This window comes from Miniopterus natalensis, chromosome 4 (assembly GCF_054644295.1).
Source record: "Miniopterus natalensis isolate mMinNat1 chromosome 4, mMinNat1.hap1, whole genome shotgun sequence".
NCBI classification, from domain to species: domain Eukaryota; kingdom Metazoa; phylum Chordata; class Mammalia; order Chiroptera; family Miniopteridae; genus Miniopterus; species Miniopterus natalensis.
Genome location: NC_142084.1, coordinates 7,489,978 through 7,505,466, shown reverse-complemented (window position 1 = coordinate 7,505,466; position 15,489 = coordinate 7,489,978). Strand labels below are relative to the sequence as shown.

The 15,489-nt window shown below is 43.0% G+C and overlaps 1 pseudogene; it reads right to left on the bottom strand.

The window, feature by feature from the left end:
- Positions 1-13,716: 13,716 nt before the first annotated feature.
- On the bottom strand, positions 13,717-14,262 carry LOC107528421 (malignant T-cell-amplified sequence 1-like; annotated as a pseudogene).
- Between the last annotated feature and the right edge of the window lie 1,227 nt (positions 14,263-15,489).

The following is a 15,489-nucleotide window of genomic DNA, read 5'->3' as shown; positions in this document are numbered from 1 at the left end:
ACCACCAAGAACAAAAGGTTTACATCTGGACACTCTATATTGAAATTTTAGAGTATTGACAAATAGGAGAGAATCCTAACAACCTCCCGAGAAGGAGCCTGCAAGAGGGCCTAGGGAAAGATGGTATCTGGGTTCCCTCGGCCTCGGGGTGAGGAAGGGGAAATGGAACGTTTTATGAGCCTGGTACAAACCCCAGACAAAGTGAGCGTGAGAAAGGAAGGTGCAGTTGGCCTGCGAGCAGCGTGAGCGTGACCCGCGCCGTGTACCTGGCCGCGTCCTGTTCCCAGTGACCACCTGGTGGCTCCGCTCGGGGGGGGGGGGCTGCGGGGCTGCTGTGTGCATGGTGCCTGAGCACCCCTGGGGGTCGGTGTTCATGGAGGCCCTCGAACCAACCCCCGCAGATGCTGAGAAACAACTTAAGCTGTGGGGAAGTCAAGAGGATACACAGGTGGTCAGCTCCGTGGGGGATTGTGGTCCCTAATGTCTAGGATGTTCAAGGGTTAACTGTACCGGCCAATTACATTCCTAAACACAGATGCAAAAAATTGCAAGCAAAATACACCAAGCCAAATCAAAGTAACACATTACAACCAAATTGAATTTATCCCAGGAATGCAAGAATTATTTAACTTTAACAAAATCAATAAATGTAATTCACCATATTATTTTATAAAAAAAAAAAAAGCACTATTTGATTATTTTAATAGATAAGAAAAACTTTTAACTAATTAAAATTAATATTTGAAATTGTTAGCAAAATGGAAATAAAAGGAAACTTCTTTAATATGAAAAAAAAAGCTTAAGACAACAACCTATAAGAAACATTAACCTGAATGATGACATCTTAGACATATGTCTTCTAAAATCAGGAAAACGACAAACATGACCATTATCACTGTTTCTTCTCAACACTGTAGGTTAGGTTAGGTCAGGAAAAGATTATACATAACACCCCGAAGACTTTGTGTGTTAAATTAATAACAGAGTTTAGAAAGGTGGCCGAATGTAAGATCAATTATACTAAAATTAATTCGATTTCTAGATACCAGCAATACACAGGAAATTGTAATAATAAATTTTTAAACATACCATGTTTAATAGAAGCAAAAAATATAAGGTATCTATGAACAAATATAAGAATAGTTGTGCAAGGCATTTGACAGAAAATTTTTAAACTTTATTGAAATATGTTAACAAAGATCTTAGAAAAGAAAGTTAATATTACAAATTTGTTAATTCCATTTAATCTACAGATTTAATGAGATTTCGATCAATAATCTTATAGGGAACCAAAAGGGCCTAAAAATAGTCAAGAGACAGTGGGATAAAAACAAAACAGGGGGATTTAGCCCGCCTGATACCCAGGACGTAGGTGCATTGTGAAGCCACAGTAATGTTTGTGTGGGTAGATGCAGGGAGAGCCAAGCTGACCGTTAAAACAATCGAAAAAGCCCCAAAACAGATTCCCACTAATAAAGAAACTTGACATATGATAGAGGTGGCACTGTGAGCCATTGAGAAATGGACTATTCAAAAATGCTGTGACAATAAGTAATCCACATGGAAAAAATGAGATAGAATTTTCTATGTCACGCCATACACAAAATCAACGTGAGATCCAAAGATACTAGACAGAAATTTTAGAAGAAAATATAGGAAGATATCATTAGCTCTTAGAGTAGAGAAGATGTTTTTAAAATAAGACCAAAAGAAAGCATTAACCATATAAGGTGAGATTGATAAATTTGACTATACTAACATTAAGAATGTTCTCTTAATTTCTCACCGAAAAAAAAAACAAAAAAAAACAGAGTTTTTTTAAACATCATAAAGACTGTTTGCAGCACATATAACCAACAAAGGGTTGGTATTTTCCATAGTGTTACAAATCACTATGGAAAAAACAAGCCCTCAAAGAGAAAGACACGAACGGGAATTTCAAAAGAAAAGAAACCTGGAAACTATTGAAATGTATGAAAAGATGTTCAATCTGTTGAGTGATAAAGGAAAGTGCAAGCTCATCCCGTAAGAGATGTATTTTATATCCCATAGACTAGGGGAACGTGAGAGCCTGAAAACAGCCATAGAACTATACAGAGAGTGAGGTGTCTCCACACAACAGGATAGACTGTAAAGAGTAATAAAAAATGAGCTGCTTTAGCTGGTTTGGTCAGTGGTTAGTGTCCTCCCCCCTCCCCCCGCCCCGTCCCCTGGACTGAAGGGTCCTGGGTTCAATTCCAGTCGAGGGCAGGTACCTCGGTTGCAGGCTCAAACCCAGGGCCCGGTCGGGGCTTGTGCGAGAGGCAACCAATCGCTGTATCTCTCTCACAACGATGTTTTTTCTATCTGTTTGTCTGTCTGCCTCTCCTTTCTGCTCTCTCTGAAAAAAAGCAGTGGAAAAATATCCTCCAGTGAGGGTTAAAAAATAAAATTTAAAAAAAATTAAAATGAACTAACCACAACTCTTTGCAAAAACATAATGATAAAAATAAAACAGTCACAGAAAACATATAGCTGTTTTTATAAAGCCCCCCAAAAGCAAATTAAGCTTGGAGGTATATACACCTGTGCACACCTGTGGGGAGGGCAGGGGACCGCCCGGCCTATCCTTGGCCTGCTGGCTGTCCTGTGCAGGGCCCGCAGTTGGTTGTATTTGCTGCCCTGGAGCCGACTGCGGTGACAGGGTTGGCGAGGAGGAATGTCAGAGAGCTGGGTCCAGGACAGACTGGGTCAGGCTCTGGGCTTACAGGAGCACCCAGGGCCACCCAGAGCGCCTGCCCTCAGCACCCCGCCCTCGGCCCTGGGCACCGCATCGCTGGGTCCCAGTCTATCACTGCAGGAAGGCCAGAGAGCTTTAAAAAAAACTCCGCTGTACCTTTTTTCCGGAGTTGAAACCATTTTTAGAAAGATTTTGCCTCTGAGTTTTGAATATATTTAGAACCACCCGACGGCCCTACAGAGACCCTTCGGTTGCAGAAAAAAGAGCAGCTGAGCAGCCGCGCAGCCCATGGGAAGGCGGCCGCTCGGTCACCCGGTCGGCGCCCGAGCCCCTCTGCCGCACCGGCTTCTTCCCGTCCTTGTCTTCTGTTTTAGCAGTTACATTTTTACCCTTCCTTTTCTGTCTTTCTCTTTTTCACTTGAGAGCCAGTTGTGGGGAGGAGGGGCTGTCTCACTTTGCTTTGATGTCCTGCTGTTTTGGAAACGCTCTTCCCAGCAGCTAGCAGCTTGAGGGCTGCTTGGTGAAGCCGGGGAAGGTTAGGGATGCGTGCCGACTGCTGCTCACTGGGCAAAGTCACCTCCCCAGGAACGTTTGCTCACCAGCATTTTATCACAGGCACTACGATGCAAGTATGGACAATACTTATGGGATAATAGTGTTGTGAGCCCAGCTGAATTCTTTTTTTTATTGACAGTATTACAAGTGTCCCCCATTCCCCCCCCCCACTTTGCCCTGTTCCACCCAGCCCCTTCCCCGCACCCCAGCCTCTCCACACTATTGTCTGTGTTCACTGGCTATGCATATACGTATATAAATTCTTTGGTTAATCTCTTCTCAGTACCCCCCACCCCCCCGTTATGTGAATGTCCCACAGCTTTTTTATCCACTCATCTCCTGATGGGCACTTGGGCTGTGTCCAGATCTTAGCTATTGGAAATTGCTCTGCTATGAACATAGGGATGCGTAAGTTCTTTCTGATTAGTGTTTCAGGTTTCTCAGGATACATACCCAGAAGTGGAATTGCTGGGTCAAAAGGCAGCTCCATTTTTAATTTTTTGAGGGAACTCCACACTGTTTTCCACAGTATCCCCACCAGCAGTGTACCAGGGGTCCCCTTCTCCACACCCTCACCAGCACTTGTTTACTGATTTACTGATGCCACTCTGACTGGTGTGAAGTGATACCTCATTGTTGTTTTTATTTGCATCTCTCTGATGATTAGTGACCTTGAGCACTTTTCATATGTCCATTGGCCACCTGTATGCCCTCTTTAATCTCACTTATATGTGGAATCTAAAGAACAAAATAAATTGACGCACAAAATAGGTCCAGAGGCAGGGAAGCATGGAACAGACTGACAGGTCTCAGAGGGGAGGTTGGTGGGGAGCGGACGGGAAGAGATCAACCAAAGAATATATATGTACATGCACAGCGCATGGACACAGACAAGTATGGGAAGGCCTAGGGGGCTGGGTAGAAGGGGCAAAAGGGGAGAAAGTGGGGGACATCTATAATAGAGTCAACAATAAAAAATGTGCCATGACTTTAATCTTTTACATATATTAAAATTCATCACATAACCGAGTTAAACTAGTAACACTGTGGTCTCAACAGCAACTCAATAATTCTCTACTGCTGAGGGTAAATATTAAAGAATCAATTTCTATTTACATTCAGCTTTTCCAACAACAGGGTAATCTCAGAATGTCGAACTGAAGGAGACCGAGGCAGCAATGGAAGGAACAGCATCATAGCAACACAGAGCTGGAAGTGACCTTGAACAACATCGTCACCAACACAGGAAACTGAGGCCAGGAGGGGAGACGTGACTTGTGTGCCTAAGGTCACAAAGGATGTCCGTGTGAATCTCCTAGAAATCAATAGAAGTAAAATTCAATGTTTCCAGATCCAGGGTTCTCAGCCTCAGCAATATGGACATTTTGGACCTGATAATTCTTTTCAAGCAGCATCCCTGGCCTCTACCCACCAGATGCCACTAGCCTGTCTCCAAAGCAGTGAAAATTAAAAATGTCTGCAGATATGGTCAAATGCCTCCACAAGCCCCGTTAGATTTGACATTGTCTAGAAAGCACAGTTCTGGGCCTTTCTCCAAGGAAACTTAAAAGTCTAAGGATGGTGTTAATTATATAAATCTTACGAGGTTCACAGAAGTCTTCGCTCCTGGAAATGCGTTCACTTTAGCATTGATGCAATGTAGCCCACACGGGGATGGACGGAAATAGTTAAACAGTAATGGCCCGGGGCTCTGTCTTAACAGGGCCTGAAGCAGTGTTCTGGTGCTTCCCGAGGAATTCAGTCTATTCCCTGCTTGGATCCCCAGTGACCCTTGCTGCCTGAAGGGATTCAAACCCCATCCCTGCAGAGCTCCTCGGCATGGAGCATGGTGCTGCAGTGAAAAGAACGCAGGGGTCTGCTCAGATGAGAGCTGTGAGGCGGGTCCTGCTCATGTCATCGAAGTAGGAAAAGTAGCATTTTACAGAGTGCTTCTCAGGCTGTGCTTTCTAAGGGCCCCCAACTACAGGACCACACCGGATGGCATTCAGCCACTGCAAGCATCTGACTCCACGTTAACTATATGAGAAAGGGGCCTGGTTCTCATTTCAGAGCTCCGGTCACTCGTGCTCAGTGGTCATCCCCATGCAGGGTGCAGGTAAGGAGCTGCTTCCGACGTTATGAGTCAGTGCTCAGGGCGGTCCTTCCGGTACTATAGTCAAGATTGCCGCTGACAAAATCTACTTCTGTCTGGGTGTGCTACACACTAAAGTGATCTCTTGACATTAAATAAGCTTTCAAGCCACAAACTAACAGTATTTCTAAAGCATTTAGCCCAAAGAAGTCGAGGTTATTACTTTATATTGAGGCATATGTTTGGGGACAGTCTCTCATTATTAGCCTCAGCTATTCTAGAAAAGCTGGGGCCCATGTCAGTGTAGAAAGTCACCTCTGTGCTATTGCTTGAGAATTAAAAGTACATGTGAAAATCAGGCTGCCTTTGAAGCACTGCCTAACAATTTCAGTACTTTTATTCCCTAACATCGTTCCAGTGTGGTCCAGAACAAGAATACCATTCTAGACAAAAATCTTTTATCTTCCCAAAGTCTTATGATGAACAATAGCATGGAGGGCTGTGTGTGTGTGTGCTTATGTGTGTGTGTCTCTGTGTGTGTCTCTATGTGCTTAGGTGTGTGTGTCTGTGTGTCTGTGTGTGTCTCTGTGTGCTTATGTGTGAGTCTGTGTGTGTCTCTGTGTGCTTATGTGTGTATGTGAGCCTGTGTGCATGTCTGTATGTGTCTGTGTGTGTGTCTCTGTGTGCTTATATGTGTGTGAGTCTGTGTGTGTCTATGTGTCGCTGTGTGTCTGTGTCTCTGTGTGAGTCTGTGTATGTCTCTGTGTGCTGATATGTGTGTGAGTCTGTGTGTGTGTCTGTGTCTCTGTGTGTGTCTCTGTGTGCCTATGTGTGTGTGTCTGTGTGCGTGTGTGCTGGGGAAGGGCGGCTGTGCATGTTGCCAGGAAGAAGGTGAGGACAGAGTCAGCCTGTGTCCTCCTGCCCCTTAGGAAAGCCTCTGAACTGCCAAGGTGACGGATGGTGGGGGGAAACGGACAGGTGCCCACCTCTGCTTTGGGCCTCGTAGAGCAGCGCACATGACGAGACACGAGGTGGAGCTGCGGTCGGGGAGCCCTCGGATTGAGATCTGCGTGCGCTCGGGCCCCCGCCTTGCCCTCCACCCGTGCCCCGCTGTCCGGGGGAGCACTGCGACCACTGCCAGCCTTACCTGTGGCGCCAGGCCTCGTTCTAAGAGCTTTACCTCTGTGACTGTCTAATAAGTCCGTGGTCAATAGCCCAGGGTGCCGAAAAAGCACCTGATAGCCGCGACACTGAGGCAAAACCCGAAGCAAGTTAGAAGAATCACTTCAATGAATTTGTGAAGTCTGTTCAACTTTGTAACTTTGTGAAGCACCGAATAATAGCCCACTTTCTTATTTCCTCTCACGGGCACACTTTTTTAGTACTGACATGCTCTGACTCCCATTTCTACTCCGTCTGCTCTCCTCTCTCTGGAGGTCCCGACTTTCCAGGGCAGGCCACGTGATCTAAGCTATAAACAGTTTCAGTTGCATGAAACCCGAATAAAATCACAGTGGTCACCAGGAAGCGCCCCCACTTTTCTGTGGCGCGTGCAGTACAGTCAGGGAGCCCAGGGTGGGAGGGAGAAGGCGGGCGGGCCCTTTACCACCCGGGAGCCTCCCCTGCTGCTGGCCGCCCACTGCCGTCCAGCTGCTCTGCACCCCTGGGTCCCTTGTCGCCTGGCCTCCTCTAGCCCCCTCCCGGCTCCTCCCGAACCTCTCTCACAGCAGACTGTGGAAGGCTCCCCTCCAATTACTAATTTGCGCGCATTTCCCCCTCGTTACACCGTCTTTGCTGTGGGGGTTCCTCCCGTGGGCAGGGTGCCCGGGAATGACTCCTGCCCCCAGTGAAGCTTCACTCGGACCCTCTGCTCCTCTGGCTAAACTTCAGCTCAGGACTTGGACCGCTTCGCTTCTGGGGTCACGAGAATGTCAACTTTCTGCAGTGTCTCCCTCAACCTCTGCTTTTCTCACATCAGGTCGGTGACCTGCAGACATTCCTCTGAATTCACACATTATTTTCCTGCAAACTAACTTTGATCCATTTACTTCCTCAAATACAGTATAATAGAGTCTCCCTTCGAATTTCTCCTCTGAGAAATGCCGCCCTCTCAGTGGCAATCTTAGGAGCTCTGTTTACAGGAGCGCAGCAGGCCTGGCTGGCGCGGCCCAGTGGCTGAGCCGGGAGATCCCGGTTCGATTCCCGGCTGGAGCACAGGCCCAGGCTGCGGGCTCCATCAGTGAGGTTTCTCTCTCTCCCTCTCTCTCTTCCTGTTCCTGAAATCGATAAAGATATATACAAATAAATAAAAGAGCTCACCATGCTCACTATTAAAAATCTTAGTAACTCACCCTGCTAGGGTGGGAGGCCCACTGACTCTTGATTAAAAAGAATAATTTGTGTGTACTTTCCAAAGGATATTTTGACTGCTGGCTTTTGATTGCAGTGGGAGCAAATGAAACCGATGGTGACCAGCTGTTTCTTATGGAGGCGATGAGACTTAAACGGTAAGAAACAAATTAAGCTGACGCATGGAGTGGTTTAGGTTCAATGTGAGGAATAACTTCCTGGGAATTAAAGATGCAAAAACTGGAATGGGTTTCTAGGAAGACAGTGCAACATTTTTTGGTTGTCTCTCAAAAGGGAAAAAATCTGCCCTTGGATAGTTAAAGTGATATCCTTTGATTATAATATGATGCCTCAAGATTGCTTCCACTACTGAGATTCTTTAACCCATTGTTGGAGATAACAAAATAATACGAAAGTTAGACATTATTATGAAAATGACAAAAGGGCACTTTTAAATAATTACAAGATTATTTCAAAATAATTTAAATTTATGATTTAATAATGGTCCAACACAATTTAAATGTGTTTACTAACAGAATGAAGATAATTGAGACAAACTCATTCTCAGTTTGTTCCGTATCTACTCAATCCGCGAGGCAGACTGTGGAAGATACTTTTATTAGAGCTTTTGAAGACTGCTGTGGTAGAGGAGACAATTCCTACTACAGGGAGGCTTGGGAGTCTCCATGGAGAAACTGGCTTTTGAGTTGGTCCTTGAAGGATAGACAGGACTTTGGTTGGTAGAGTTTGAGTGGGGGAACACTTTCAAGATTCTTTTTAAAGGGATCAGAATTAATAAAGGCTGGAATTAATAAAGGCTTGAGCTGGGTGGACGGTAGAAGGACATGGCAAAGGAAGTTGCCGATAGTAATTTTTTTTTAAAGTCCAAACAAGAGCATGACGCTCCAATTCTTTGTCACGGAGGTATCACAATCTAGGGAGCAGTTCATCTAGTGAGGCCAGGATAAGGGCAGAGCTGTGGAACTGCCGTGCATACACGGAGAATGGCAGGCTCGGAGCTAACTGATCTTGGGAAATCCATCTGAGATGAAATATAAACGATCCCAGTAAACAGTCTCCTTGGAAAGCCACATTCCACCCAGGTGCCATGGTCTACGCAGAGCTTCGGGATCCTCTCTGCCCCCAGCTTATCAAACATCTAGGCTAGTGTTCTCCAAACTCCAGCCATCCCTGGGTCACCTTCATAATTTTTACCATAGCCGTGTATCAGCTGCACTAATATTTACCTAACATTTATCTTTAACTTACATCATTTTTTACTTAAAAAAGTGGAAACCTTGGCATTGCCATAAGTAGAAAAACAGTATCATTTGCCGTGAATAGACTAAAACCATAGAAGTAAATTCAACTAAAGCAAAATGACATTATTAATTTCTCGTTAAATATCATTGCCTGCCTATGGCTTTGAGCTTGAGACCAGCTCTCTCTTTGTTAAAATTTTAGGCTGGAATCTGTCAGATGCTAAAGACATTCTAGTATTAAAGTGATAATTTCTTCTAGACCAAATAGAAGAATTGAAAGAAATCAAATAGGGATATGATCCAATGCTATTTGGTGTGGTTAACAAGGACCAACTTAAAAAAAAAATCTTCTTTGGATGCATCTCTCACATATCGGTTTGTTCCTGTTACTTGGTATTGCAAAATTATCCTCATTCTAACACTTGCTCCTTGCTTCTTTTAGTTTCTTACGTGTATTTTATGCAAGTCTGGGCTTAAGCAACAAAACATGGATTATCCGTCAAATGATTTTGGCTATAAGTAAAAGAAAAAAGCCATCTTTAAAGAATGAAGAAACTTTATTTTACATACAAGTGAAAACAATAAAAGGATACATACACGATATGTTTGTGTTTTCCTTTCAGGGGATATGATGGAGGGAATTCCACAACTCCTGAGTTATAGTTTAAAAAACAGATGTTAATCCTGAAAGAAACATCTACTTTGAGCCTCTAAACTTTCCATTTGACAGGCTCTCTTTCCGATGCTGGTTCAATCCCACTTCCCTTTTTAACTGCCATCTACAGCCACACTTCTAGCAAGCAGAGTAATTTTAATATTTCTACAATCTGAATCTGAACAAGCACAAGATTCAAGTTTTATTTTACTTAATTCGATGGGGTTCAAATGTGTGCACTTTGATTAGGCAGACGATTTAGAGAGCAGATCATGAGCGGCCACAGCCTCTGAACGGGAAGGTGCGGTGTAATTAACGTCAGCTAACAGGATTTCCAGCGGGGAAGGCTCTCTGTGAGTGTGTGATCTGATTTTCTTTGATGTTTGTATTACAGTAATAACATTAACTGCATCCCAAGCAACACGTAATGAAATTTCAGATTAGCTATACGTGAGCACTCCTCTGTCATCAAACCCGGCTATTTTCTATACAGTCTCTCTCAGGTATACCAGCTCAGCACATGGGAAAACCAGGGCAGACATCAGCAAAAATAGGCAACTACTAACAATTGTCAGCTTCAAGTTTCAAACCCAATATCCCTGTGCTTTTAAAAATAATTCTATGTGCCATCCTTGCCTAAGCTTTTGAGGATATCAAGGTGAGAAAGTATCTAAAGTAGTCGAATCATAGAAATAAAGAATAGAATGTGGCTGCCGGGGGCTGGGGGTGGGGTGGGAATAGAGAGTTGGCATAAATGGGTATAAGGTTTCAGTTATACGAGATGACTAAGTTCTACAGATCTGCTGCACACACAACATTGTACCTACAGATAACAATGCCTGACAGTACAGTTAGAAATCTGTGAAGAGACTAGACCTCATGTTAAGTGTTCCTACTGCAATAAAAAGAAAGTGGGTAGGTCAACATTCATTTGGCACGAGTACAGGAATAATAACTGGGCAACTCCTCTAGTGGTCGGTAGTGATGGTAGCTTAATGTACCAGGAATATCTCACTTTAACATTTCCTCCAAAATTGCTAATATCCCTTTAAATGTGATTTAGAAATAAAACAAATGTGAAGTGTCATTATAAGGAGTCGAGACTCCTTACTTGTAATTTTATTAGCAGTGAGTCAGTAAAGAAATATTGAACTGTGTCTTTAAAAAGCTTTTCAATGAATAATTAACACTCAGAGAGAAAGTCGTCATCCTGACTTCACTGTCATATAAATTTGGAATCTGAAAATTCCTCTCTCCCCAGAAATGTTTGAAACCTGGGAGAACAGGTTGCTTTCCACGACTCATGCCTGACGCCTGATGCAGAGGAGGGAACTGTAGGTAAGTTCAGGGTTAAAATCCATGTCTGACATCTTCCAGATCTGACGGGAATGACTTTCTTCTGTGTGTATGTTTGGAAGAAAGGTCTTAGTTCTTAGATCAGAACTGAAAATGGGGTGGGTTGGGGTGAAGGAGAATGGGAATCTATGGCTGAGTATATATATTAGTGAGTCCATAAACCAAAGTTCCACTAAAACTAAGCAAGTAATTATAAGAAATTAGTAGAAGTACGCAATTACTCACAATTGCCAATAAAAGCAAGACAGGCACTGGGCAGCTATGAGTCCCACCCGTGGACTTAGAATCCATCTTAATAGGGACCCAAGCTGAGAATGTCAGAGATACCAGGTATATGAACCTTGTGTGTTCTGACATGTGTGATCATATACAATTTTTATTAAAAGCACTTCCAACAGCTCACTGAATAGAAGCCAGGGAAGTGCTGCTGTTCTGACGTGGCTGCTTGATTTTGAAATTCAGCAAGTAGGATGATGTAGTCTTGGTTTCAAAATATGGAATGTATGCCTACTCACTACAACAGGTGTTTTTAAGACCCTGATTCCAAACATAATCACGTATTAATTTGAAAGCTCTGAAAATCATTTTTGTTTCTGTCTGTGGAGATAAATTGCCTTCTTATTTTAAAAATTCAAATTCCACCTGGGTTTATTAGCTAAATCAGAAAGCAAAAATGTGGTACGGATGATTGCTTGTTTGGGCTCCAACTAGAAGACAGCAAGATTAGAAAAATCACAGAATTTTCTTATCTAATCTCATTCATTTGGGGGCGAACATTTCCTGAGCCTTACTGAGATCGAGGGATGTGCTTGGTTGGCCTTGTGGTTTATACAGAAACAACAGCCTGGAAGGCAAGCCCTGCCCTTCAGGTGACCTTAAGTAATCAGCTCATTGATGTTTGCATATAGTCAAAGTATCTGAGTTATACAATAAATGCTCACAGGCACCGGAAAAGAGCAGAAAACTTGGTACTTAAATTTGGCTGTAGTTTTCTGGCATAATGGTCCATAATGACTTTGAAAAATGGAAACAGAGATGATATCTTGTTTTCATTGTTGCTGTTGTTTTCTGAGAAAAAGGAGGCATTTATGTTCCTCTGCAGTGGCAACATTTTTCCTGGAAGTGAACCCCGCTAATCATGAGTAACTTACTGACCAACATTTATTCAACAAAGCCAGCTCCACTTCCACCAACATAGGGTGAATTCGTTTTTGCCCTATCAAGTACTTTGACAAGAGATTATGGTCAACTGCACTCAGATTTAGCAGATTGTTGTTCTATGTCGTAGACTATGTAGCAGGGTCATTCACATGTCAGAAAATTTGAGATAGCATCTTTTTATTACTGGTTCAAAATATCTTAGCTTTCATTATTCAAATAGCTTGCAAATCCAAAAAGAAAAGTTCCATTCTCCTGAAAGTAGCTAACAGTGAAACATCGAGGAAGATGTACGAGGAAATATTTTATAACTATTAACTCTAATGCGCTCAAAAGGTTATCCAAGTTGAAAGCTTTTACTAGATGATTTCCTAACAGGACCTAATGGTCCATAATGACTTTGATATTTCCTCTTTATTCAAAAGTTCTCTATGTTTTTAAGAATACATTTCAATTACTATCAAGCAAACTTAAAATACATTGGCAAAGACAAACATCAGTATATTATGCTATAGAAATAGATGTTTCATTTAATAATCCAAGTTCCAAAAATGATCAACAATATAATCATAGCATGATTTTTAAAAATCTATTCTTGGTCCTGGCCAGTGTGGCTCAGCGGTTAGAGCATCTGCCTGAATACAGAAGGATCTCGGGTTTGATTCCCGGTCAAGGGAACATGCCTGGGCTTCAGGTTTGATCCCCTGCCTGGTAGGGGCACGTGCAGGAGGCGACCAATTGATGTGTCTCTCTCACACCGATGTCTCTCTCTCTCCCCCCACCCTCCCTCCCTTCCACTCTCTCTAAAAAATCAATGGAAAAAATATCCTTGGGTCAGGATTAACAACAACAACAAAATTCTATTCTGTGGCTGGGTTTTATAAATTTTTCACTTTCTGGGGACCTATAGAAGAACTGGATAGACAAATGGCTTGCTTGGCTTTGGTGAATAAAGGATTAATGTGAGGTTTGCTTAGGTAGGGAAATGTTTAGAAATTAAAATTCTTTACTAATTAATTTGAATTTAAGTAAGAAGATTATATAGACCTATTGACCGAGATACTATTCTACCGAAATGTAGGAGTGATGGTTAGTAATCATGTGTAACTGAGCATTCATTTAGCAAGTGTTTATTGAGTCCTACTCTAAGACTGCGAAAAACAGTGCTGTGTAAAACATGGTGATATTATAGTGAGTAAAACAGTCTCAATCTCATGGTACTTAATGAGAGGGCAGACATTAGTCAGAATGTCTCACAAATATATAAGGACTAATTGCAGTCAGTGCCATCTATCTATAAAGGCGCTTCTATTGCACGGGAGATGCGGGGCGGATGTGGAGGGTGCGGCTCATACGCGGTGGCTGGAAAGCACAAGTCGGTGAGCAGGGTGGAGGAGACTAAGAAGAAAAGAGTCTGCTCTTTTTTTTTCTCTTATTCCAAGTCTTTACTTTTTTGGTAGCACTTGCTGAATTATTCAGCATAGCCATAAAGGCATTGTCTTCACACACAGACACAAACACAGGCACAGCACAATGTCCATATGTAGCCCAAGTGTTTTCCTTCTGAGGCTCACCTGTATGTCTTCATATGCCACGGCCTATCATTGAAGTAATGAATATTTTCAGTGCCAATCCCTTTGTTGACTTTCTCGATGCCTCCTGCAGACATCTTCCTAACTCTAACACAGAGGGCCTGCTGTTTTCCTTCCGCCACGATTGCAACGATCGTGCCCGCTGCAGCAGGGTAAAGCTTGGCTGCAGGACAGGTTAAGCCTGGACACATGATATTTGCTCCACTGAGCCCGAATTTGATGGGTCCTTTATCGACTTGCTGTCATGGCAGGATAAAAGGGTATTTGTGTAGTAGCCTTAGAGTTGGATAAAAAGGCCCTTCTCTTTGTTGAAAAAATAGTAACTCTCTGTTTACTCTAAGGATTTCTATATGTTCTTGGCATTGCACTATCTTGACCGGATCTTTCTTGGGCATGGTTTGATTAAGCCATGGTTCAGTGCCTGGAAACTGCTCTATCAACTGGTTATTAATACCTTTAATAACTGATGTTTTCAACTGGATGCAGTTGGACACATTTTCTTTTTCATCAAATTTTTTGAGCATGATCCAAAGTGATGGGGGTGACAGTAGGGAAGGGCCCAAAGGAAGAAAGAACTGGATTCTCAAGGGTCAGCAGACGTGCTTACCCGAGGAAGGCCGGCAGAGATGGTTGGGGCTGCTCAGAGTCTGCTCTTTTTGCTTACTTTATTTAACGTTTGGTAGGAGGAAAACCATCTCACCTGGAAATTTCGTGATAATTGGCAGGAGTTTTATTCCTGGAGGTATTCTAAAAATTTCAAGAAGGCAAACTCAGAGTGTTACAAAGGGGCAAGGAGTGTGGGTAAAGACACTGAGGGCGATGGGGGAGACCTGTACTAGGTTTCAGCCTGACCCTGGCTGCCCATGAGGAGGACCAGAGAAGGCGCAGTGTGCTCCAAATGAGTCAGTAAAATGTGTACCAGATGCCTCCTGATTGCATGTCAGTTGGTAAACTTTTATCAATCCCCCTTTTAGAAGATTGTTTCCCATGGTTGATTTGTGACCCCGCTTGCTCAATAGATAGCCACCACTGTAGCCTCTATTTTAACACAGATTCTAATGTAGCTAATCCAGGCAAGCTTTAGATAACAAGGGCCTGAAAGAATAAAGTAAGCCGCGGCCTCGATTCCAGAAACCCTATTTCAGGCGAGCATTTGCTGTTTTCCTGTTACTGTAATTGGGTGGTGTGTCCATAGGACACTAAATGCATTATGCAGAGTGCATTGGAGATACAGCGAGTGTTTTCTGAGAGCTGTTGTGTTCTGAGTTCCTTTCTAAGGTGTTATTTATTCTACAAGATCCTAATACAGTGAGGTGACACACAAAGCAGAGTGGAGAATGCCCTTCTCTATATTTTTTCCAGTGCCCTGAATGCCAGCTTGCTGTGATCATTACATTTAGTCCTGTTTCATTTTAACAACACTAGGCTTCCAACTGAGTGTACATTTACACATGATTTATTCTTTATATTATGCAATGAATAGAACACTGAACTCTCATTTAGGGGACCCTATGCCATTCTATACACTTGTCCCACTGGACACTATTTTAGGCTGTTTCAGAGTGTTGTGTGTTTAGGGCAGGAAAGGGGGTTGGGTGACTTGGATGGTACTCAACGCGGAGGCAGCTGCAGTGGTAAACACCACTAATTCATTTCACAGTAACAAGTGTGTTCATTTAAGCTGTCCATTTCCCTATGAAATAAGATTAAATATCTCCCTCCCCACCTAATTCTAACTTTGATTAATGTTA